This window comes from Amblyomma mixtum, chromosome 1 (assembly GCF_055824585.1).
Source record: "Amblyomma mixtum isolate Tamu chromosome 1, ASM5582458v1, whole genome shotgun sequence".
Classification (NCBI taxonomy): Eukaryota; Metazoa; Arthropoda; class Arachnida; order Ixodida; family Ixodidae; genus Amblyomma; species Amblyomma mixtum.
This window is the reverse complement of record NC_143012.1, coordinates 285574994-285598313: the sequence shown is the minus strand read 5'-3', so window position 1 is coordinate 285598313 and position 23320 is coordinate 285574994.

Sequence of the window (23320 nt, the reverse complement as noted above, 5' to 3'; positions counted from 1 at the left end):
TTCTGTTTATGAGAGCGTAACAATCTTTAGAGTGTGGTTGAAGAGGGTTCTCAAACAACAGAGAGGCGTAGCGCAAAACGAGGTGCAAGGAAAGCAGCGTACGTTGAGGTCTTTTCGGGTTACTTTGTTTGCGGCCGTATTTCCTGTTGACACTGCTGTCTTTCCCTACAGCGATCAACCAACTTGCCTAATGTACTCTTCTCTGTGAAGCAGCTATCGCTGCCGCTCCTTTGCCAAGGAGGGTGGAGTAAAGTATGCCAACTTAACTTTCTTTACATTTTCCGCAGTTTCATCAAGAAGATGACCATAGAACTATAGCCTAACATTTTGTTTCAGCCAGATTCGCCTCAGGTTGCCGTTAAAGGCGCAAGATACTGCTAGTTTGTCACTCTAAGCAGCCAAGTGTGGCTGGCACAGACTTCGAAACGCGTCAGAGATGAAACTTACAGATTTACTGCTTCCGCGCACCGTGTATTATCTCTTAAAGCCTGCCGATTTCTTTGCGATAAAATGAGGGAGGAAGCTTGAATTAATCATATAGGTACCGAAATCTTAGCACAATGCATGATGCTAAAACAAAATACAAGTCAGGTGCAGGCGGCAGATTTATATTATTGTTTCTCGCACTGAGGACACCCGCCGCACCTGCGCTTATACCCAGTGGATAGGATTCCGTCCCCGTATTGGGCTCACTATGGCATTCGTATATCGACGCCGTTGTTCGTCCTTGTTGTGTGTGCACGGCTCGTAGGCTTCAAAGCGGTCGTCAGGTGGCCTCTGCAGGAACAGCGAAAGCGGATGAGATGCGAGCTCTCCTCAACTCTTGCCTCCGTGCCTAGCCCGGCGAGATTCTCATTAGGGAACGCGATACGTTCCGAGTAATTACAACCCTTTAACCCTCTGGTCATGCCTTTCATCCTCTCGCCCTACCAACTATATCTCCCTGCTTGCTTCTTTTAGCAAAAGGGTTGAAATTGCGCCGAAAAAGAAAGTAACATGTGATAGAGAAAAACGCGGAAGAGAGAGAGAGTGATAGAGTAACATTACGACAGAAGACAGCAAGCTATGGAAGGTGAGTGGACGAAATGGAAAGAGCACAGAAAGAAGAAGGGGAGCAGAAGAAATGTCTTCTCCCACCGAAGGCAACCGTGGCAGGAAATCGCTGCTTTCACATCGCCTTTGGAGCGTTCTGTGCTGCTTGCCGCGTTTGGCAACGTAGCCGACTGCATTACCCGCATCGCGGGTCAGCAAAAGCTCACCCGCTTTGCAGGATTCAGGCGCAGCCCCCATGCCACTATGGGCTCCGTTTCCGTTTTTTTTTTTAGTTCACTGTGTAGAAAAATAGCAAAGTGTGTTTTGGACACCGATAGCGCGAACCGAGCGCCGATAATTATCCGCTCCCTTTCCATTTCGTTCGCGCTTATGCCCTTCTTTTCGCCGGTTTTCCTCCTAAGCGCGCCGCAGTAGTCGAATGCCCCGCGGGTGCACCAACCAGACGCTGTAAACAAAGCAGGCGTATACTCTAGCAGCAGATCATATGGAACACAAAGTAAACAAAGTAGATCATGGGGCAACGCGGGCTGGAAACAAAAGCACTGAAATGGCCGGAATAGAGCCAGCCGTAGGCATTGGGAAAGAAACGTAATGCTGGGGTAATCACGCGCAGGGATAATGTCGCCCGCACTACGAAGCCTCCATGGCAACGCTGCTTCGCTTTTCATTTTGTCTTTCCGAGTGCTCGAGCCCGAAGCAGGATTTCTCCGAATCTACGATGTGGGCACACTTTAGTGGCTCAGCAGGCTCTGGGGCTGCAAGATAGTCGCTACGACCGCAATGGTCCCTCTCACTGCTGGAGGCTTTAAGGCGCGGATAACGATTGTCTTTGGTGACCGATTCGGATTAGTTAAGGGCGGAGGCATGCAGCTTTGTCTATGGACATCTCGTTACTCATGCCCTGTGCGCTACTTTTTCGTGTTGTTTTGTTTCATTTTCGTCGCTGTTAGATGACAAGCGCTGAAGACATATTGGTCAGTCGCATGTTCTTTCTGCCTGTGGAAATGAAGGCGCGCTATTGTCCCGTTTATACCGTCACACAAATCTTAAATTTTCTTTGCTCTTTGTCTGTGTCGTAATGCGTTGAAAATGTGCAAAGCGGAAACAACTTAGGGAGTAAAACATTTTACTAATGTTTTACCAATTTCGCTTTCCGACAATCTGCACTGACCTAATTGTGCCGCGTCTCACCACTGTTAGTAGCAGCTTTGAGCTATCTATTCCGTCTCTCGCAGTGGAATTGAATGTTACGAAGCAACCGCTCTCTTATTGTGTCCTTATTAAAATGAAAACATTCTCCAAGTTCACATGAATGTTCAGCTATAACAGACAGCCAGATTTCTTCACTCTTAAAGCCCAGACACATGGCCTCTGGCCTAAATCATAAGCCATGCGTTGTTCAAGTGGTACCACGATACTTAATACCCTCCTACTAGAGGTCTGAACGCCTGAAAAAAAAATGTTAGAGACGAATAATGCGATTGATGCAGCGATATATGTGTTAGCATTAGTATTCACTTGACGTTCTTTGTAGACTTGGCCGTCTTCAATAAAAGTCGATGATTGATACAATAAAACGGTTTGCTAGAATTGAATTGAATACCGGGCCCGAGGAGCTTTTTTGATTTATTTTCTCATTATCAGTTTCTTCTCCTCTATTAAATCAAGCTGGTTTGGCCTTGTTCCTCAGCCAATGCTGGAAGCGTGTTAAAAGGTTATTTGTGTACAAAAATTCTGGTAGTCGTGGATATAATATGTTTGAAGCTCCTCCGGATAATGCTTGCAGTATAAAATGGGCAGGTAAATTATAACCAATTACAATTACAGAGAATACAACCGTAGGCTAAAGTAGCTGCTATCATATGGAAAACGTATTTTATAAGCGTAGTCTTTCTGCCAACAATGCGACATAATTTAGAATTGCGGAACTAAGAAAGTAAGTGGATTAGCTGAGATTCATTAGCAAAAAATGAGAAAACACTGCCATGGTTAATTGCCTGAACATTTTTATCTACAATAAGCTAGAAACAATAATCAAATAATCATAAGTGCATATGCCTATATGGCTCATACGAATCAAATACCAGAAAGGAAACACTCAATTCTGTTTCTTAGAAATTGTCAACCGACAATAGTAGCTCAGTACGGTCGGTATTTCTCCTAAAAAACGGTCCGCCAAGCGCCGCTTCCCGTGCGAAGGCCAGGAGTAGTTTAAGGCATCACAGTTCTGAGCGCCTATTGGCTGCTTGCATCCAAATAAGCCGAAGCGGGTTTCTGAAAATAATGTGTAGTTCTTCCTTCCTTTCTTTCTTCCTGTCTTTATTTCTTTGTTTCACACAGTCTTAGTCTAGTACCAAACAAATAGTAAAATCAGCCCAAACATGGCACGGTTAGATCACGATGTCAGAGCTTCAACGTTGCGCCGGCGTGAACGCATTCGCAGCCGTTTTTGACCAGCGCACACACAGGAATGGGCGTTGAACGGGCAAGCGTCACACGAGAGGGGCTGTGTTCTCTACTCAAGGCTGAGCCATCTGTCGCTCGATTTATAAAAGCCACTGAACCGTCGATTGCAATTAGGGTATGCAAATGCTTCGACCGGCTGCCTGGTGAGGTGAGCCATTACACGCTTTGTTGGTGCCATGCGTATGGGAAAACTAGAAGGCATCCCTTTTCGCCTTATTTAAAGCGCCTTATTTAAATTCGCCTTATTTAAAGTGAGCGCAGTCACTTGGTTATCGCTTTTCGTCCCAGTCGACATTCCAATATGTGTGGGATTTCCATGCGGCTTACCTTACTCATCGTCCTCGGGAGGATTGCGCGAAGAGGCTTGGCGGCAGCCGCCTCTGTTTGGCATGGTCGCCTCTTTTTGGCTCCACCACGTTTTGCGGCCGCCGCTCAAGCTTCGCATAACTGATAAGCCAACTACTGCTAAGCTTGCGAAGAGACAAAACAGCATGCCTGTCAACATCGCCATGTGTACGTATCGGTACGTATGTGTACTTGGGGGCGCGTTTCGTCTTATTGCAAGATATCGAACGATGGTCAGTTGTTTCACTTCTGTTTTACTTGCCAAGGCGCAAAATATGCATGAGCTATAAGATTAATGATGTTGTGCAGTCTGCGGAGAAGCGCATAGAAGAAGCTGCATTTTTTTTCTCGGAAGAGGCGTATAACAGTTGGATGAAAACTTTAAAATGAGGTTGAACGAACTAGTACGGATTCTCCAAAGTGCGACACCCGCTCTCTTGGGCATCGGTTGGAAAGACCTGATTATTGCAATGCTGCATATAGAGGCGCTTTATAGTAATAACGAGAGGGTGGCAGCTACCGTAATTGGGCTTAATAAGAGGTATAAGCTGAAGGTGGTGCTGGCCTACGCGTTTACATCAAGCCATGATGACCAGATCGTTCAAACCGTCTATGAAGACGTGGAATCGGCGATGACCAAAGTAAAATCACAGTACACTATACTGTAGGGCGACTTCAATGCAAAGGTAGGCAAGAAGCAAGCTGGAGACCAGGTGGTGGGTGACTATGGCATAGGTTCTAGGGATAGCAGCGGAGAGTTATTAAGGACAGTTGCCGGGCCAGTTGGTACACGATCACACCAGCGGTACATGATCACACCATGATCGCACATGATCAGCGCTGTGTGTGTACGTGTCTTCTTTCTTCGTCCCGTGTAAGCGCGCTGTTTTACGGTGAGAGTTATTAGTAGAGTTCGCATATAGAAATAATTTACGGATCATGAATACCTTTTTCAGCAAACGAGCCAGCACGATGTGTACGTGGAAGAGCCCCAATGGTGAGACTAAAAATGAAATAGACTTCGTACTGTGTGCTCAACCTGGCATCGTAGAAGATGTGGAGCTCCTCGGAAAGGTCCGTTGTAGCAACCACAGAATGGTAAGGTCTCATATCAGCTTAAAATTGAAAAGGGAAGGGGGAAATTAGTGAAGCGGAAGTCTATTAACGAGTTAGCATTAAGAGGGAAAATAGAGGAATTCAGGATTTTGCTGCAGAACACATTTTCCGCTTTAACTGAAGATGACGACCGTAATGTTGAAACAATAAATGATCGCCTCACAGACGTCATTACGGAGTGCGCCGTAGAAGGATGGTTCGACAAGACACCGCGAAGCTATCTCAGGAGACTAAAGATCTGATTAAGAAACGACAAAGCATGGGGACGTCTTACTTCATAGACAGAATAGAACTTGTAGAGCTGTCGAAGTTAATAAATAAGCGCGAGGTAGCCGACATCAGGAAGTTTAACATGGAGAAAATCGAGCATGCTCTAAAGAGCGGAGGTAGCCTAAATGCAGTGAAGAGAAAACTAGGCATAGGTAAAAACCAGATGTATGAGATAAGAGACAAAGAGGGCAATGTTATTAGCAATATGGATAAGATAGTTAAAGTAGCCGAAGAGTTTTACACAAATCTATACAGTAGTGATTGCAACCAGAATGCTACTGAGAGAAGAAGTAGAACACAGCAATGGGACATCCCACCAGTAACGAAGGAGGAAGTATAGAAAGCATTAGCAGCAATTCAAAAGCGGAAAACAGGTGATGAGGATCAGATAACAGCAGATTTGTTGAAGAATGGAGGAGGGATAGGGCTCGAAAAACTAGCCACCCTGTATACGCGTTGCCTTGTGACCTCGAGCGTACCTAGAGCTTGGAAAAACGCCAGCATTATCTTAATTCATCAGAAAGGAGACTTCAAGGACTTGAAGAATTACAGACCTATCAGCTTATTATCTATTGCCTACATAGTATTTACTAAGGTAATTGCTAATAGGGTCAGGACAACCTTAGACTTTAATCGGCCAAATGATCAGGCAGGATTTCGTAAAGGATACTCGACAATAGACCATACGCACGCAATCAATCAGGTTATAGAGAAATGCGCATAATATAACCAGCCCCTATATATAGCGTTGATTGATTACGGGAAAGCATTCGACTCAGTAGAAAACTCAGCAACCATGAAGGCACTGCGGAATCAGGGTGTAGAAGAGTGTTATGTGAAAATATTGGAAGATATTTATAACGATTGCACAGCTACCATAGTTCTCCATAAAGTGAGCAATAAAATTCCAATAAGGAAAGGTGCCCGGCAGGGAGACACAATCTCGCCTATGCTATTCACTGTCTGTTTACAGGAGGTATTCCGGGGCCTGAAACGGGAACAGTTGGGGATAAGAGGTAATAGAGAATACCTAAGTAATCTGCGATTCGTTGATGACATTGCCTTGCTAAGTGACTCAGGACATGAATTGCAAAGCATAATGAATGAATTAGACAGGCAGAGCAGGACGGTGGGGCTAAAAATTAACATGCAGAAAACCAAAGTAATATTCAGCAGTCTAGCAAGAGAACAGCAGTTCACAATTGATGGCGTGGTGCTGGAAGTAGTCAGAGAATATGTCTAGTATGAGAGAATATGAGAGTAGCAGTAAGAGAATATGTCTATTTAGGGCAGGTAGTGGCAGCTGACCCGGATCATGAGAGGAAATAACTAGAGGAATAAGATTTCGGTGGAGCGCATATGGCAGGTTCCCTCAGATCATGAATGACAGTTTACCAATATCCCTCAATAGAAAGGTATACAACAGCTGTATCTTACCGGTAATCACCAATGGGGCAGAAACGTGGAGGCTAACAAAGAGGGTGCAGCTTAAGTTAAGGACAACGCAGCGAGCTATGGAAAGAAAAATTATAGGTGTAACGTTGAGACTTCGGAAGCGGGCGGAGTGGTTGAGAGAACAAACGCGGGTTAATGATATCCTAGTCGAAATCAAGAGGAATAAGTGGGCTTGGGCAGGGCATGTAATGCGAAGGTAAGATAACCGCTGGTCGTTAAGGGTAACGGAGTGGATTCCAAGAGAAGGCAAATGTAGCAGGGGGCGGCAGAAAGTTAGGTGGGCGGATGAGATTAAGAAATTTGCGGGAATAATGTGGCCGCAACTGGCGAAGGACAGGGTTAATTGGAGAGAGAGGCTTTTGCCCTGCAGTGGGCGTAGTCAGGCTGATGATGATGATGATCTTCCAAAGTTAGAACTGTCCTTCATTCTAACATGCCGTTCATGCTCAGGGAGGAGTAAAATAATATTAACAATAAAATTGTTTTCTCCGATTTTCCTAAGAACATTTAACACTTTGTTGAGCTTTCGTGATAAGACATTGTATTAGTATGTGTTGCAGAGGCATCGTGACTAAAGCTTAATATCAAAACCCTGCAAAATTCTCTGAAAAATCTTACATAGGCGCCTATAACATTAGAGGGAGAAAGACTCTTTGTACTCGTTATCAGTCTGGTATCCTTTCTCTTTTGCATGAGGCCAATTAAATGTCGTGTCAGATGTCCAAAATATTAATTTCTTAGATATTGGAAGCAAAAGTAAAGAAAGTAACAAAAATACACGTAAAACATCCGACGCAGTGCTGTTATCTGCTGAGCGTAAACCTGAAGGAGATGAATGGATTTATGTTGCCGGAAGAGAGATAGCTGTCCTCGTCTTCACCGAGGTTTTTGGATAATTTTTTGGAGTCTATTTTTATTCACTGACTATCATGCCGAAAACTCTTCTTGTGCACATCTTTTGCAATTTCAAGCTTTTTCCCCCTTTTGATAAGTCCTGCTGTTCGTTCTGCACCGTCGTGACATTTTAAGTCATTAAGAGTATTCTAAAGGCTTGCACACTCTTAATTTTTCTTTTAAAGAAAGATGCGGGCGGATGAAGCTGAAACAGCGCACAACAGTACCAAAAAATAAAGAAAAAAGTACACGAGACTACACGAAAGAGACAGAGACTTGTGTAGGGGGCTGGGAAAAAGGAAAGGCAAGTTGGGTGGGTGCCTCTGAGCTAAAAACGGCGGCAGGGATTAGAGATAGATTGAAGGAGAGTCTCAGGGATTTACTTCCTATCTGATGGCCCTTCATGAAAAATGGCTGTCGTTTCGGCTGCATCAGTGTTAGGGCTCGTTTCCCTTAATTATCTAATTGAACTCCTCTCCATCTTTCCTTTGTCCCCATTTATCTCGAAGATCCCGAAAGAGTAAAAGGTAGTTGAGAACAAATCTCTGGTATTAAATTGGCTGCCCTTCTTTATTTTGCTTGTGTGTTGGCAGGTAACAGGAGTAGCTAGAATATCTGCGTTTGCTGCGAGCGGCAAAACAAAGCGCCGGAGAAGAAGTAAGTCTACTTTCTTGGCATTGCATTGGAGGATGGAAACGGAGAAACTGTTCTTTTGACTGCACTTTCTGAGTGCGCAACTCATAAAAAAAAAACTCACAAAAACTGTACTAGAGAGCTCGGTTTAGCTGATGATTCCTGAAGAAACACACTGGAAACGCCACAAAAAGAGAAGAAACGACGTACAAAGAGATCACTAATTCGAATGGCGTAAGTAAGGACCTTTCTAAGCGGAAGTAAGGATCTTTCTTCTCAAGTTTTCTAACAAGAACTGCCGGTGGTGGCGAGACCTATATAAAATTTTGTTGCCGCTTTTAGAATATTAACCACAATTTTTAGTCATAATAGTGTGTTTTTCTTCAGAATCTGCCAATACATGCCGACTTCAGTTTGCCCGAGGAGTACCTAATGGCCCCTGTCCAGGTGTGATCATTTCATATAAACAAGGGCAGCGCGTAGAACGGGCCGCAGTGATTGTGTTTGCAAAATATCGGACGCACTTTACTGCTTTAAGGATTTAAGGGTGCTGAAGCTCAAGTCAAAGACCATTTGAAACTGCCAAACTCTTCAGCACATACGAGTTGGAAAAATTCAAATTTTTGCAGCTGAACGAACATTTTTGTTCTATTTAATTACCAAACCCGTGGAGGATGACGTGTTGTAGCGCCAGTTTTTCCTCTGGGTAAACTGTTTAAATCTGTGGATTAGGAGGGCCACAGGCGTGTTTGACGTACCACTGCAGAAAGGTCAAAGGGACAGCAGGAAGGCGCAGTGTAGTCAACGTACTCTTTTGCTGTCAAGTTACGCGACCGTTCTCTCGTAGAGCATGTCCATAACGTGTTTTAAGAGCGACAGGGTCGCCGGTGATGCAGAGGCCTGTTGAGCAGAGGGTGCTTCTGATATCTTACTAGCCCAAGAAGAAGCGTTGTCCGTAAAACTTCCAGAGAAGATGAAAACTTCAAGGATGCCTTCAAGAATACCGACTTCAGGGGGCGCAAATAAGCTTTCTATTCAATTCTACCACATAACGCAAACACGTTATCGCAGGAGGCACAGAAACCGCACATCCCAGTTTTGTTTGGCCACTGCTTGGGTGCACACGTATCGAAGGCAGTTTGCATGCAAGGAACTTGGCATTTCACACTACTCTAATACGTACGTAAAACATGCGTAATTTACATATGTATATCACAAAATGAACAAGGGAGGGGAAAACCTCAGTTTGCTAGAGCCAACGTTTCGACAAGGGGACTTGTCTTCGTCTCCCCTCCCTTGTTCATTTTGTGATCGCCAAGGACCATCTACCGCACCCTCTTACATATGTATAATAATTTATAATCTATAAACGTATAATATATTTTCACTTTCATTATTTACAATGCGCCTGATTTTTGTGTTCAACGAACAGCATGAAATACAATATAGTTTCTGGATTTCGAGCTTTAGGCAATCGATTGCAGCGAAAAATATGCAGATGACCCGACGTAAGATGTTTGAGCCGTTCGGATCTGTCACAGGTTTTAGGGTGAAACATGCCTTAATGTTGATATTACTTGGAGTAATTAGAGCAAAAAGAATATTCTCGGTGACCTTCAGACACTTTTTGTCATGCCGTCGAGACTAATGCACAGGAAGCGGTTAGTTTCTCTGCGCCTGCAAACGAATACTGCTGCACAGGGCTGAATGCGTGGGCTGCGGCCCAAAGCAGCTAGAAGTAAGTAAACCGGACGCATAGTTAATTGATTTAACAGGAAAAGAGTGCGTCAGCAAAGCGTCAGTGAAATTGGCACTAAAAGAGCTTCTGTTCAAGTCGATTAAAAATTTGGCGAATCTTGGGCATACTGTGGGTGCACTGTCAAGAAATAAAGGTACACACCTAGCGCCATATTGTTGATGGTACGTTGTGTTTTTTTTCGGTCTTTTGTGCCTTCTACGGCGATTGCGTTGTGCAAGTCAATGCTGATTGCGACTGCGTAGACGGGATGTTTACCGAAAGAGGCTCCGAATAGATCTCGTTGCTAAGCAGCGCTCGTCTTGTGTGCTTCTGCCGTCCCTTGTCCTCTTCCGCACTTGAATATTCAGGAGACTGCCGGACCTACGAGCCAAACGGAAACTATTTCAGGCCTAAACGAGTCATCCGAGTCATCTGCAGCTTGAATAGCATTCCAACATCAGTGCCAGTAAGACGCTTTGCGAAACTGCGAAAGTCAGTTCCCAGCAGCGAGCAAACCCCTTTGCCAGAGCTCTAGAAGTACTTTAGTTTGGGCTAGTTGGTTCGCAGCCATGTATGAAACAGAAAGGTGCGAATGGGATGAGGACAAAAAAAAAAATAAGGAACTTCAAGCAACAGGACAAGCGCCAACTAAATGATAGTTGGCGCTTGTCCTGTTGCTTCACGTTCCTTTTTTGTCCTCGTCTCATTTCCACCTTTCTGTTTCATACATGTTTAGCAGAGCGCTTTCTAAGGAACCCTTAGGAAAGAATTTGGGTGCAGAACTTGATAAGTATTCGAAGGCTAAAGCGCTGCACGCGTCTGGCAGACAGCAGCGTTGCACAGGTGCGCTGCAGTCTCGCATCCCCATTGCTACGCGGCAGCAGGTGAGTTGCACCCGACAAGCAGTGGCTTGGCATAGTAGCTCTTAATCCTTATACCGAGATGGCAAATACGGCAACAACGTGCAGGAAAGAGGTGCGGAATCAGTGTGACTCCTCAAGTTTTCCAAACTGCTCCTATTTTCCGACTCAAAAGCTTGACCGGTTGCCGTGGTGAATGATTGTTTCGCTGTGCACGGAAAGTGACTTTTATATTTCTACAAAGAGTTCATTTCTCGCCAGCACCAAAAGTGGTTGACGTTCGTGACTATGCGTGGACAGCGTCTGAAATAATCACCGTGACGACATTACTAATGCCTAACGCGTCCCGAAGAATAAGAGCTCTGTATTGAGGGTCCACAACATCAGAGCATTCTCGTTTACGCTCAGGAAGACAAGAATGATTGGACTCTAAACACGCCGTCATTTCTATTTGTATTCAGAACGCGACTCTGCACTTGTCTTCCGCTGTTTTCTCCATCAGAAAATTCATTCTCAGTAAACTATTTAACAACTAGTAGCTGTTGAAGAAGTCATGCACTCAGGACCTATTAATACAGACATGCAGTTGTCCTTTCGACAGCGAAGTGAACATGAGATGATCTCAAGGTTCCTTCAACTTCGTTCTTTTTAGTTTCTTTGGTTCCCGTTGCCAGTGTCTTCCACGCGTTTCTTATGACGCTGACTGTACATCGGCTGCAATGAACCATTATTTTTTTTTTATATCAAGCAGAGAATGGAGCAAAGTGTGTGATTTTTCTCTTCGTGAACTTGCGTCTTTTCGATCAGTATGATGCGTGAAAGCAGGTGAAGCTCACCAAACCAAATATTCTTTAAGATATCAAAGGCAGCTTCACCAAAGGTGTTCCAGAATGCGCTAGAGCGTCAACTAGAACGGAAGACTGTTTTCCTTTCAGTATTGCTCTCTTCCAGGTTAGTTGGAGTACGCGAGATAAATATAGCTCAGATATGGAGACCGTCGTTCAGCAGTCAATGGTAAAAGAAAAATTTCCTTCCCCGCTAAGCATTGTCAGAAGTGTAAATACGCCATGCCCCGGAGTAACGATATAAATTGCGGGAAGAGAAACAAAATATTTAGAAGGGAAGAAGAAATTTCATTTTTTAAGCTTAGTGATACCCACTGAAATGAACGCCTCCCGCCCTGTAGGATGTAAGAGCGCCAAAAAACCACGCGCACAACAAAAATGACCATCAGTGCTAAAGAAAAGCACACAAACCAATACAAAGTCAAACTAAGAGCGCGAGTTGGCAAGCCGTGGTGGGCATCCTAATGCACGAGGTGTTGAGATTACCTTCTTTCCTCCTCCTGCTGAACTCGTTTTCTCTTCAAACTGCCCGTAGCAGGCATGCACGCTGCATGTGAAAATATAAAAAAAGAAGCCTGCAGGAATCACCGGCTGCGTATCGCCTTCATTCGTCTGTTTACGGAACAGCAATCTACCGCCCTGCTTCGCTGGTCTCGCTTCTCTTTATTTTGGTACTTACTACGTCCCTGTTCTTCCCGCACACGTCTGTACTGGTCGCTAAAGCCCGCGCGCAGCCATTATTGCCGGCCGCAAAACACTGGCGTCGGAAACAAAGCAACGAGGAGGGATACGCCAGTACGACGTGAGAAAACAGCCGCCACAAGAAAACTGTTTCCAACAACGGTCGCGCCATTGAAGAGCGCCATTGGAGGCTGCGAATTACGGGGGTTGAAGTGTAGCAGAGGGGTTGTGGGGAGGTTGGCAGGAAAAGGTCGCCAACGAGTGCAGCAGCCGAGGCGGCTTTCCCGTGGTCTCCTCACCGCCGCAGACAGAGGTGCCGTAGGAACGTGTGGCACTTGTCGCAACTGGAGCAGCGTGTCCGCCATGCAAATGTTAGCCGTAGTCGCATGCGCCTCCTTGCTCTCTTTTCCGGGGGGGGGGGGGGATGTACTGAGATACAGTACGCCAGTACGCTCAAAGCCGCCCCTTTCGCGCTGTAGGCCGAATGTTGTAGCCGTAGTAGAGCTACACCGCGGGATGCGGGTAGAACAGCAGGCAGAGAAGTTTTACAGCTCGGAGAGGGCCTATACGACATTAATCCGTTTGAGGATGGGCTCACCTGCTTGCACCACTGTAGTTCTTCCTCTCGTCAGTTGTTGCGAAAATGGAGTGATTGCAGGAGTGATTGTCGCAAAACGATAGAGACGGTTGGCGGATGTTATAAAAAATCGACCATGCTTTGTTAGTGTGCTTTGTAGGGTCTTCATCTCCAGCTTTCGTACCTCTCAACTGGCGGATTATCCTTCGTTCGCTGGAAGAGTTTCAGGCTTATAGTAAGAGCTACGCCTAAATTTCCTCAATTGAAATAACGAAAGCGAGACACACTTAGTAAGTGTTAACGTCGGAATGGTTGTTTGATGAGCTTTTTTTTTAAGGGGATGTGCCTGGCTTTGAAACTATGAATAATCATTCATGCGCAAATTTGCGTACAAGTATTTGTTTCAGGATTTTCATTCAGGAGAAGGCGTCCTTGATCGGGATGTGAGCAGGGCTTTGCAACAAGGATGTGACTGGTCCCACTCTGCAGCCTACCAATTGCTCTCACACACATGCAAACAATGAAACCCAGTTTTTTCCTTTTCGAAACAGATGAACCACCCACGTTAGAAGTTTACAGGGCACAGTGGGCATGCCTCCTGTTGTCGGGTGGCAGTAACAAAGCTTCAAGAGAGATCTTCGCACTATGGAGGAATTTGAGACCAAACAGGATAGTCGCTCTATAGTTTACACCACTGGAGTTATCACACAGGCCGAACAACGCGACCTGGTGACAGTCCCAGTCAGGTGTTTAGTGCATTCTAACCTCGTTCTATCGATGTCACATGCATATGACTTTGCCTTCTAAATTGTGCATGCACACGTATGAGCGTGATGATGTGTGCAGCTATGAACATACGAACGTTGATTTCTGCTTGACGACAATGCCGCTTTTATTGACGGGCAAATGTACGCTTTTTAACGTGCGCGCAGCTTCTACGTGCAATCAGCTGTTGAATATCGCAACCGGTGCTCATTTATGTACACCCCGCACCGCATTCCCTTGAAAGATGCCCATGTCGGCCCACTTTTGTAGAAAGAATTCTTCTCTTGGAGTGATTAGGGGAATAAAGAAGCGTCTGAAATTGCGCACGTTGAAAATTGTCATAAAAAACGCGCAGGAATTTTCAATGTCGTACTCCACTACGGATATGAAAGTTTTTGTGATACTACTTTGAAAGCGAGCGTAAAATATGTATGGTACGGGGAAAGAGGGAGGGCAGGAGGGGAGGAGGGGTGTTTGCAAGTATTTTGCGTGGCAGATTTGTCGTGAACTTTTTTCTTTTCCGCGGAAGTGCTTGCTGAAACCTTCTCTGTAAGAACTCTTTCGAACCGCATTTGTTGCTTTAATGAAGTCCGTCTCGCATCACTACGTTTTTTCTGCTCCCGCATACCATTGTCTATTCAAGAATCGTTCAGTTTCGCATAAAATTCTTCCCACATCTGTCTGCGCATTCTCGTACACCAACGTCCGCATCACTGTTGTCGGGTGTAACGGCCTCGGGAAAGCATTGCGCAAGGTGTGGCGGTGCTCGGGGGTGGCGGGAGTCTCCGGGAGAACGCCTTTATCCAGTCAGCCAAACTGTCTCTGCAATCTGAGAAGGCGCGCTTCCTCCCGCATTGGTTCTTTTGTGGCGGGGCCGAATTCCCAGGTCGCTTCAGATTTTGTGCAGCGGGCGTTCATTGCGTGTTTATGTGTCACGCGTTTGTAAAGCTCCTCCTCTCGGGAGCAGTTCATTGAAACATAAGCTCCGTGCGATATTGGAAACAAGGCAGCGCATGTGAACAGACCACGCTTGCCGCCGAAAATTCGAGACTGAATCCCAAATGTAGCATATGCGCAGCTGTGCTCTGGCCGAATAACATGCCTACGCTGAATTCGAAAGAAACCAGGAATAATTGAAATCATTAGGAAAATGTAAATTTATTTAAAGTGGGGCGCTGATCAGGTGGGGTAATTGGTTGCTTAATTTTTTTATATCGAAGAAAAATATACAGATCGGGCTAGAAAAGGCAAAGACGCAGCGTACGTGGGATCCCAAACCTCGACATCCGCTTTTAGCGTTCATTGTTTAATCAACAGAGCTGTGGTGACAGCTATATTCCCATATATGTTAGAATGTAATCGTGTTACTTGTAGCCAAACCGTGTTCACCAGTACAGTCTCGAAAGTGTACGAGGAGACAGCCGCCATACTAACTCATTTCGTTGAACAACGTACACGTGGACTCCGTGGTTTCCGAACCCACCGGTGGCGTGGCTGACTTTTGTCCGGCTTTCTATGCAATTTTCTTTTATTACTGTATGTGGAGTTGATTAGGTTGAAAAATTAGTTGCGTAATCGATTATGTAGCCCCAACTATTACACAATGAATGTTTCAACTCAATGAGTACTTCAACACTTATATCCTACCTAAACGATTACTTCACTATATTTAACATAATGAGAACCCCACTAAATTGGTCTAAAGTTTCGATGGCTGTTGGCTCGTTTCTTTTGTGTCCTAACGCGCATGAGTTTCTCATTCTGTTACCTTTGAATGCGCAGCGCTGCTGTTGAAGGCACACCAAAATCGGAAACTAACAGCCTACCTAAATCAGCTTAGGGATAGTGTCTATATTCAATACGGAAGCGTTGAATGACACGCCGCCTTAGACACATGCGAGAGTGCAACGCTACCCAGAATGAACTACACCACAGTTCCTTCCGCCTTTAAGAATGCGCCCGTGCACGTGATATAAGGGACAAGGGCTATCTATCAACTTAGAGAACAGAAGAGCCATTTGATGGTCCTTGAACTAAGGCATTAACAACTAGAACGAGGGCTTTGGGTATCGCAAGCCTCCCGGTACTTAAAACTGTCGACCTACGAAGGCAAAAAGAGCTGACTCTTTTACCTACTCTCTCTGTTGCATTCACTTTTTAATGCGCCCTAATTTCGTGCCCTCTATAACATGGAAGTAATTTTCTGAAGAGCTTCGGGTGCATTGATAAATATTGGTGAACAATCTGATGCTTGTGGCATATCTACTATTCTTAGGCATGTACCCCAGAGTGGTTGGCTTCCTATGTTCATCTAAAAATATCCAATTATGAACTTGTACCACATGATGAAGCTATGTATGTGTGTGCGTCCGTGCATCCGAACGTGCACGGCTCGACTGCGTCACGACTGTGCAGGAGAGAGGCGATTACCCGCCCCTCTACGAGCTGTCACCCCTTCGCTGTCAGTTACAGCGTGAAACAGCTTACGCCTCTTCCGGCGGTCATTAATTTGATGCGGACGGCACCGTAATTGATTTTCGCAGTTTCGGGAACCTTCGCAAATGCAATTCAGATTCCACCAGTGCAGTTCTACTAATGAGAGCCTCGCGCAGTCATTCGTCTTGATTGCAGCACTTATTGCGGAAGCGCGCTTGGGCAACTTTTCTGCCTACCGCAACTTCTGAACTCCTACACCGCTTTGCCAGCAAAACAGCCCCCCCCCTCCCGCCACTCGAACATAACTGTGACAACCATAACTGTGAAGCAACAAAAAGTAGTTTTCGAGCCCAAGAGAGTTCGTGATCGGGTAAAGGGCATTTACTCTGTCTGAAGCATTTATCCAATGCGGTGCACAGCTGACAGTTGCCGGCACAGCTGTATTGATTCTCAGCTGATAGTTACCTGGTTCTACGAAGGAAACCAACCTGTTTGCCATGGTCGGAAGCCAAAATACAGGCCACCGCGGTGGCTGAGTGGTTATGTAGCCCCGTCCTCTCCTCATCTTTCTGTGTGATGTTTCAACGCTACGTTTGTTCGTTCAGGTTATGGCGCTCGGCTGCTGACCCGAAAGACGCGGGTTCGATCCCGACCGCGGCGGTTGAGTTTGTTTGGAGAAATTCTAGAGGCGCGTGTACTGTGCGATATCAGTGCACGTTAAAGAACCACAGGTGGTCGAAATTGTTCCGGAGCCCTCCACTACGGCGTCTCTCATAGCCTTAGTCGCTTTGGCACGTTAAACCCCATAAACCGACCGACCGACCGACCGACCGACCGACCGACCGACCGACCGACCGATCCGACCGACCGACCGACCGACCCGACCGACCGACCGACCGACCGACCGACCGACCGACCGACCGACCGACCGACCGACCGACCCGACCGACCCGACCGACCGACCGACCGACCGACCGACCGACGACCGACCGACCGACCGACCGACCGACCGACCGACCGACCGACCGACCGACCGACCGACCGACCGACCCGACCGACCGACCGACCGACCCGACCGACCGACCGACCGACCGATCCGACCGACCGACCGACCGACCGATCCGACCGACCGACCGACCCGACCGACCGACCGACCTGACCGACCGACCGACCGACCGACCGACCGACCGACCGACCGACCGACCGACCGACCGACCCGACCGACCGACCGACCGACCGACCGACCGACCGGACCGACCCGACCGACCGACGACCGACCGAGCCGACCGACCGACCGACCGACCGAACCGACCGACCGACCTACCCCGACCGACCGACCGACCGACCGACCGACCGACCGACCGACCCGACCGACCGACCGACCGACCGACCGACCGAACCGACCGACGACCGACCGACCACCGACCGACCGACCCGACCGATCCGACCGACCGACCGACCCGCGACCGACCGACCGACCGACCGAGCCGACCGAGCGACCGACCGACCGACCGACCGACCGACCGACCGACCGACCGACCGACCGACCGACCGACCGACCGACCCGACCGACCGACCGACCCCGACCGACCGACCGACCGACCGACCGACCGACCGACCGACCGACCCGACCCGACCGACCGACCGACCGACCCGACCGACCGACCGACCCGACCGACCGACCGACCGACCGACCGACCGACCGACCGACCGACCGACCGACCGAGCCGACCGACCGACCGACCGACCGATCCGACCGACCGACCGACCGACCGACCGACCGACCGACCGACCGATCCGACCGACCGACCGACCGACCGACCGACCGACCGACCGACCGACCGACACCGACGCCGACCGACCGACCGACCGACCGACCGACCGACCCGACCGACCGACCGACCGACCGACCGACCGACCGACCGACCGAGACCGACCCGACCCGACCGACCGACCGACCGACCGACCGACCGACCGACCGACCGACCCGACCGACCGACCGACCGACCGACCGACCGACCGACCGACCGACCGACCGACCCGACCGACCCGACCGACCGACCGACCGACCGACCGACCGACCGACCGACCGATCCGAACCGACCGACCGACCCGACCCGACCGACCGACCGACCGACCGACCGACCGACCGACCGACCGACCGACCGACCGACCGACCGACCGACCGACCGACCGACCGACCGACCGAAGCCGACCGACCGACCGACCGACCGACCGACCGACCGACCGACCGACCGACCGACCGACCGACCGGACCGACCGACCGACCGACCGACCGACCGACCGACCGAGCCGACCGACCGACCGACCGACCGACCGACCGACCGACCGACCGACCGACCGACCGACCGACCGACCGACCGACCGAACCGACCGACCGACCCGACCGACCGACCGACCGACCGACCCGACCGACCGACCGACCGACCGACCGACCGACCGACCGACCGACCGACCGACCGACGACCGACCGACCGACCGAACCGACCGACCGACCGACCGACCGACCGACCGAGCCGACCCGACCGACCGACCGACCGACCCGACCGACGACCGACCGACCGAAACCGACCGGACCGACCGACCGACCGACCGACCGACCGACCGACCGACCGACCGACCGACCGACCGACCGACCGACCGACCGACCGACCGACCGACCGACCGACCGCCGACCGACCGACCGACGACCGAGCCGAGCCGACCGACCGACCGACCGACCGACCGACCGACCGACCGACCGACCGACCGACCGACCGACCGACCGACCGACCAAATATACTGCCTCGATGGCTAAACCTCTCATGATTACAAGCGATGGGGAGTTATACGCAGGTGAGCACCGACGCCCTGCTCTCAGTCGCGATATGCATGAGAGAACTGGGTTAGTCCGAACTTTTAAAGGCAGGCATTTTGACGCATAAAGTGCGGTATTGTAGTATGTGTGTTTTATTTATTTTATTTATTTATTTATTTATTATACCCTCAGGGCCATTACGGCATTACAGAGGGGAGTGGTTACAAAAAATGAAATTTAACAAACAGGAGTTAATTAAACAGGGAAAGTACAAACATGACTACTACACATACATTGTTAGCTAAGGCGTTCAGGGAAAGAAAAAAAACAATAACACAGTATAAAATACATCGTAGTTAAACAATGTTAGCTATGACATTCCTGAATAAATGATGATCGGTGATGGTGGCCGTCGAAGAAGGAAAGTGATTCCACTCATTCGATGTGCGTGGTACGAATGACTGAAAAAAAGTTTTTGTTCTGCAGAAAGGGATGCCAACCTTTTGAATGTGATCTAGTCTTGATGATAAGTACTGAGGGGGTGAGATAAGTTCGGTATGAAACTGCGGGTGATAGAATAACTTGTGAAAAAGGGAAAGGCGAAAAATTTTGCGACGTGATGATAAGGATGGTAAGTTAAGGCTAGATTTCATGGCACTGATGCTTGCTGTTCTGGTATAGTTAGAAAGAATGAAGCGAGTAGAGTTATTCTGAACCATTTCCAAAGCTTGTGTTAGGTTTGTTAGGCCGGGATCCCAAATTTACGCGGCGTATTCGAGTTTGGGCCGTATTAGAGTTTTGTAAAGCAGTAATTTTAAAGAGGATGGTGCTTTAGAAAAATTGCGTCGTAAGTAGCCAAGCATTAGATTAGCATTGGATATTATATGCGCGATGTGAACGGCCCACGTTAGATCAGAGGTGATGTGAAGGCCAAGATACTTGTAAGTAGTTACCGGATCTAAAGGTGCGTTATTAAGAGAATACACAGGAAGTTCATAAGCATTTCTTAACACACGCATAAATTTACACTTGTTAACATTTAATTCCATTAACCATAACTTACACCATGCAGAAACAGCGTTAAGGTCTGATTGTAGTCTGGTTACATCGTCATCACAAGTTATTTCGGTGAAAATTACACAGTCATCAGCAAAAAGGTGAATGTGGGAGGAGACGCAGGAAGGTAAGTCGTTAAAATAAATGAGAAATAAAAGGGGCCCAAGCACAGAGCCTTGAGGTACACCCGAGTGAACTGGACAGTGATCCGAGGTTACGTCATTAATTGAGACAAACTGTGAGCGGTTAGTCAGGAAAACCTCAAGCCAGTACAAAATTTTGGTATCAAGGTTCAGTTGAAGCAATTTATAGATTAATAAACTATGACACACCTTATCAAATGCTTTGGAAAAATCTAAAAATATTAAGTCAGCTGCTGAAGAGTGATCAAGTATTAGGTGCAGTTTATGCGTCAACGAGACTAGTTGGGTTTCACATGAGTATGTTTTGCGAAAGCCGTGCTGAAAGTGTGAAAAAAAAAATGAGTTCGCTTCTAAAAAGTTGGCAGTCTGAGAAAAGAGGATATCTTCAAAAATTTTGCATGGTATACTGGTTAAGGAAATGGGCCGATAGTTAAGTGGGCAATGTTTCGTACCTGATTTGTGGAGTGGAATCACCTTCCCAACTTTCCATTCAGCGGGCAGTGAACCTTTGTCAAGTGATTGCTGAAAAATCTTTGAAAGTATAACGGAACAATATGAGTTAGTGTTTTTCAGAAACTTTGGATTAATGAGGTCACAGCCAGGAGCAGATGAAAGTTTCAGGGATGTGATGACTTTTTCTACGCCGACTGGTTCAATTTTTAAAGGGTACATTACAGCAAAGTCGTAAGAGAGTGTAGTTGGATGAGTGGCATGGGTGGGTTTCGAAAAGTTGCGTGTAAAAACCTCATTAAAGATGGATGCAGAATCGGTAGGTGAGATGGCGTTTTCAGCGTCATCAACAAGGGAATGGTGCGCCAAAACTTTTTCGTGTCAGTAGATAGCATAGATGGCAATGTGATTTTTAAAAAGTTATCTCTTGCAGCCCTAAGGGCTGTGATGTAGTCGTTAGATGCACGTTTGTAAGCTGCCCATTTTGCAGTGTTAGCAGACGTTTTAGCTGATCTATATAAGCGTTTCTTTTTGTTAGATAAGCGCTTTATGTGAGTGTTGTACCAGGGAGCGTGACCGTCGGAGGAGACAGTGTACGTAGGGATAAACTTTTCTGTTAATTCAGTGGTTTTATCTATAAACATGTCCCAGTTTGCTTGCACACTGCGGTCGTCGAAATCTGTGAGGAAGGTATCAAGAAATGTGCAGAGCTCTTTGTTAATGGAATCAAAATTTGCTTTCTTGTAGTCGCGAATGATCTTTGTTTTCTTTCTGATTTTTGGCCGTGAAATGTTGATGTTGAAATTAATCAGTGAATGGTCGCTCAGGGGAGGTAAATAACAAATGTTCGAAATAAATTCGGGCCGAGTAGTTAGCAGTAGGTCAAGAGTACTAGCAACGTGTGGTGAGGTTCTGGTAGGCTGTGTTATTAGTTGACTGAAAGTGAATAATGCACACAAGTCAAGAAAATCTTTTGCTAACGCGGAAAAAGGGCGTATGATAATGGGTTCGTTATTCCATGAAATGTTTAAAATATTGAAATCGCCAAGCAAAAACAGGGGCAAGAAAGGATGGCGTGTTATGACGATGTTGATGGCATCTTGTAATTCGTAAACAAAGGAGGCAGAGTGAGCAGGAGAACGATAGCATGAGCCAATTATAAGTTTTTGGAAGTTTATTTCAATAATTGCCCATACTATCTCCAAGTTCGTAGTAATACTAATATTCTTAGAGGGTAAGTTTTTGTTAATAGCCAGAAGAACACCGCCCCCTTCTTTTATCGTGCGATCGCAGCGATAAACAGAGAAGTTATGAGCGGTTAAAAATATTTCGTGGTCACGAACATGCGCATGCAGCCAAGTTTCAGTAAGTACAATGATATCTGGGTTACAGGTGTCTACTGCAGAAATGAACGAGTCGTGTTTGTTTTTAATGCTTCGAATGTTAGTGAACAGGACTGATACAGGGGATAAACGACTACCACTGCCCCTCACGCCTTGCTACGCACTGCCAGGGGATGAAAAGCCCTGTTGCGTATCAACATGTGTTTGTGAGGCGCATTCTGTCACGCTGTCACTTGCATGGTCGTACATGTAGAGTTTCTTGTTTACTGATAATTTGTTGTAGCGCAGATGAAAGAGGGGTGTTCCTGGCAAATTTTTACCAAAGGCTATCAGTTTACTTCGTGCATGACGGGTGGCGGATGAGTAGTCATCAGATATTGCTATGTCTTTTTCTTTTAGTTCGCTGCGTACGGAAAACACTTTTTCTTTTATTTTGTAGTGGCTGAATTTTGCAACGATGGGACGGCGTTTGTTAGGCGAGTATGAACCGAGACGATGAGCGCGTTCAATTGCCATGTCGGGTAAACTGACGTGAAGGCTTGTTAACATGTTGACGACAAGGGCTTCAGATATTCCTCCCATGATTCCCGAGAATCAGGGAAACCGTGAAAAATAAAGTTATTTCTTCGTGATCTGTCCTCTAGGTCGGCAAAGCGAGATTTCATAGAATCAAGCTCAGAGTTGCGGGCTTCCAAAGATTTTTGGAAATCCGTAACCTGCTCTTCAAAGTCATCAAAGCACTTTGTTTTTTCTTCAAGGGCATCAAGTCTTTCTTGGATGCAGCCAATCTTAGATTCAATATTTTTTTTGGCTAGCTTTGATTGATTTAACATCGGCCACAATTCTGTCTGGCACTTAGAGGACTGGACAGATCGCAGCTGAATATCCTTGAGCAGTTTGAAGATAGCGGCCATCTGTTCCGAGGGTTCGTCAGGCAAAGTCAGTGTTTCTAGATTGGATTCAGAGCGCGTGTTAGGGCCAGGATTGGATTCGATGTCGCCGCAGCAAAGTAAGAGCACAGACATATGAAAGCCCTCGCAAATAATTTCAGAAAGCACTTGTGGGCACGGGAGCAGCAATAAGCAGATATCGTCGCTTCTCTTAGCGTACAAGGAAAAAGGCTTACATACCTGCGAAGTGCAGAAAGGTGGAATGTAGAACATGTTGGTGTTGCTACTCCGGTGCCCACTGAAGACGGTGTCGCACGGCCTGGAGTTTAAATAGGCGCTGGGAATTGACGTCATCGTGGGTGACGTATATGGGCCGTATGATGGGCACATCTGTCCGGGTGGGTGCAGCGGGACGTAGATATCGGGACCGGCGTGGTGGTTGGGTGGTTGGGTGTTGACAGACAGTAGAAAGCAGGTAAATCCTTT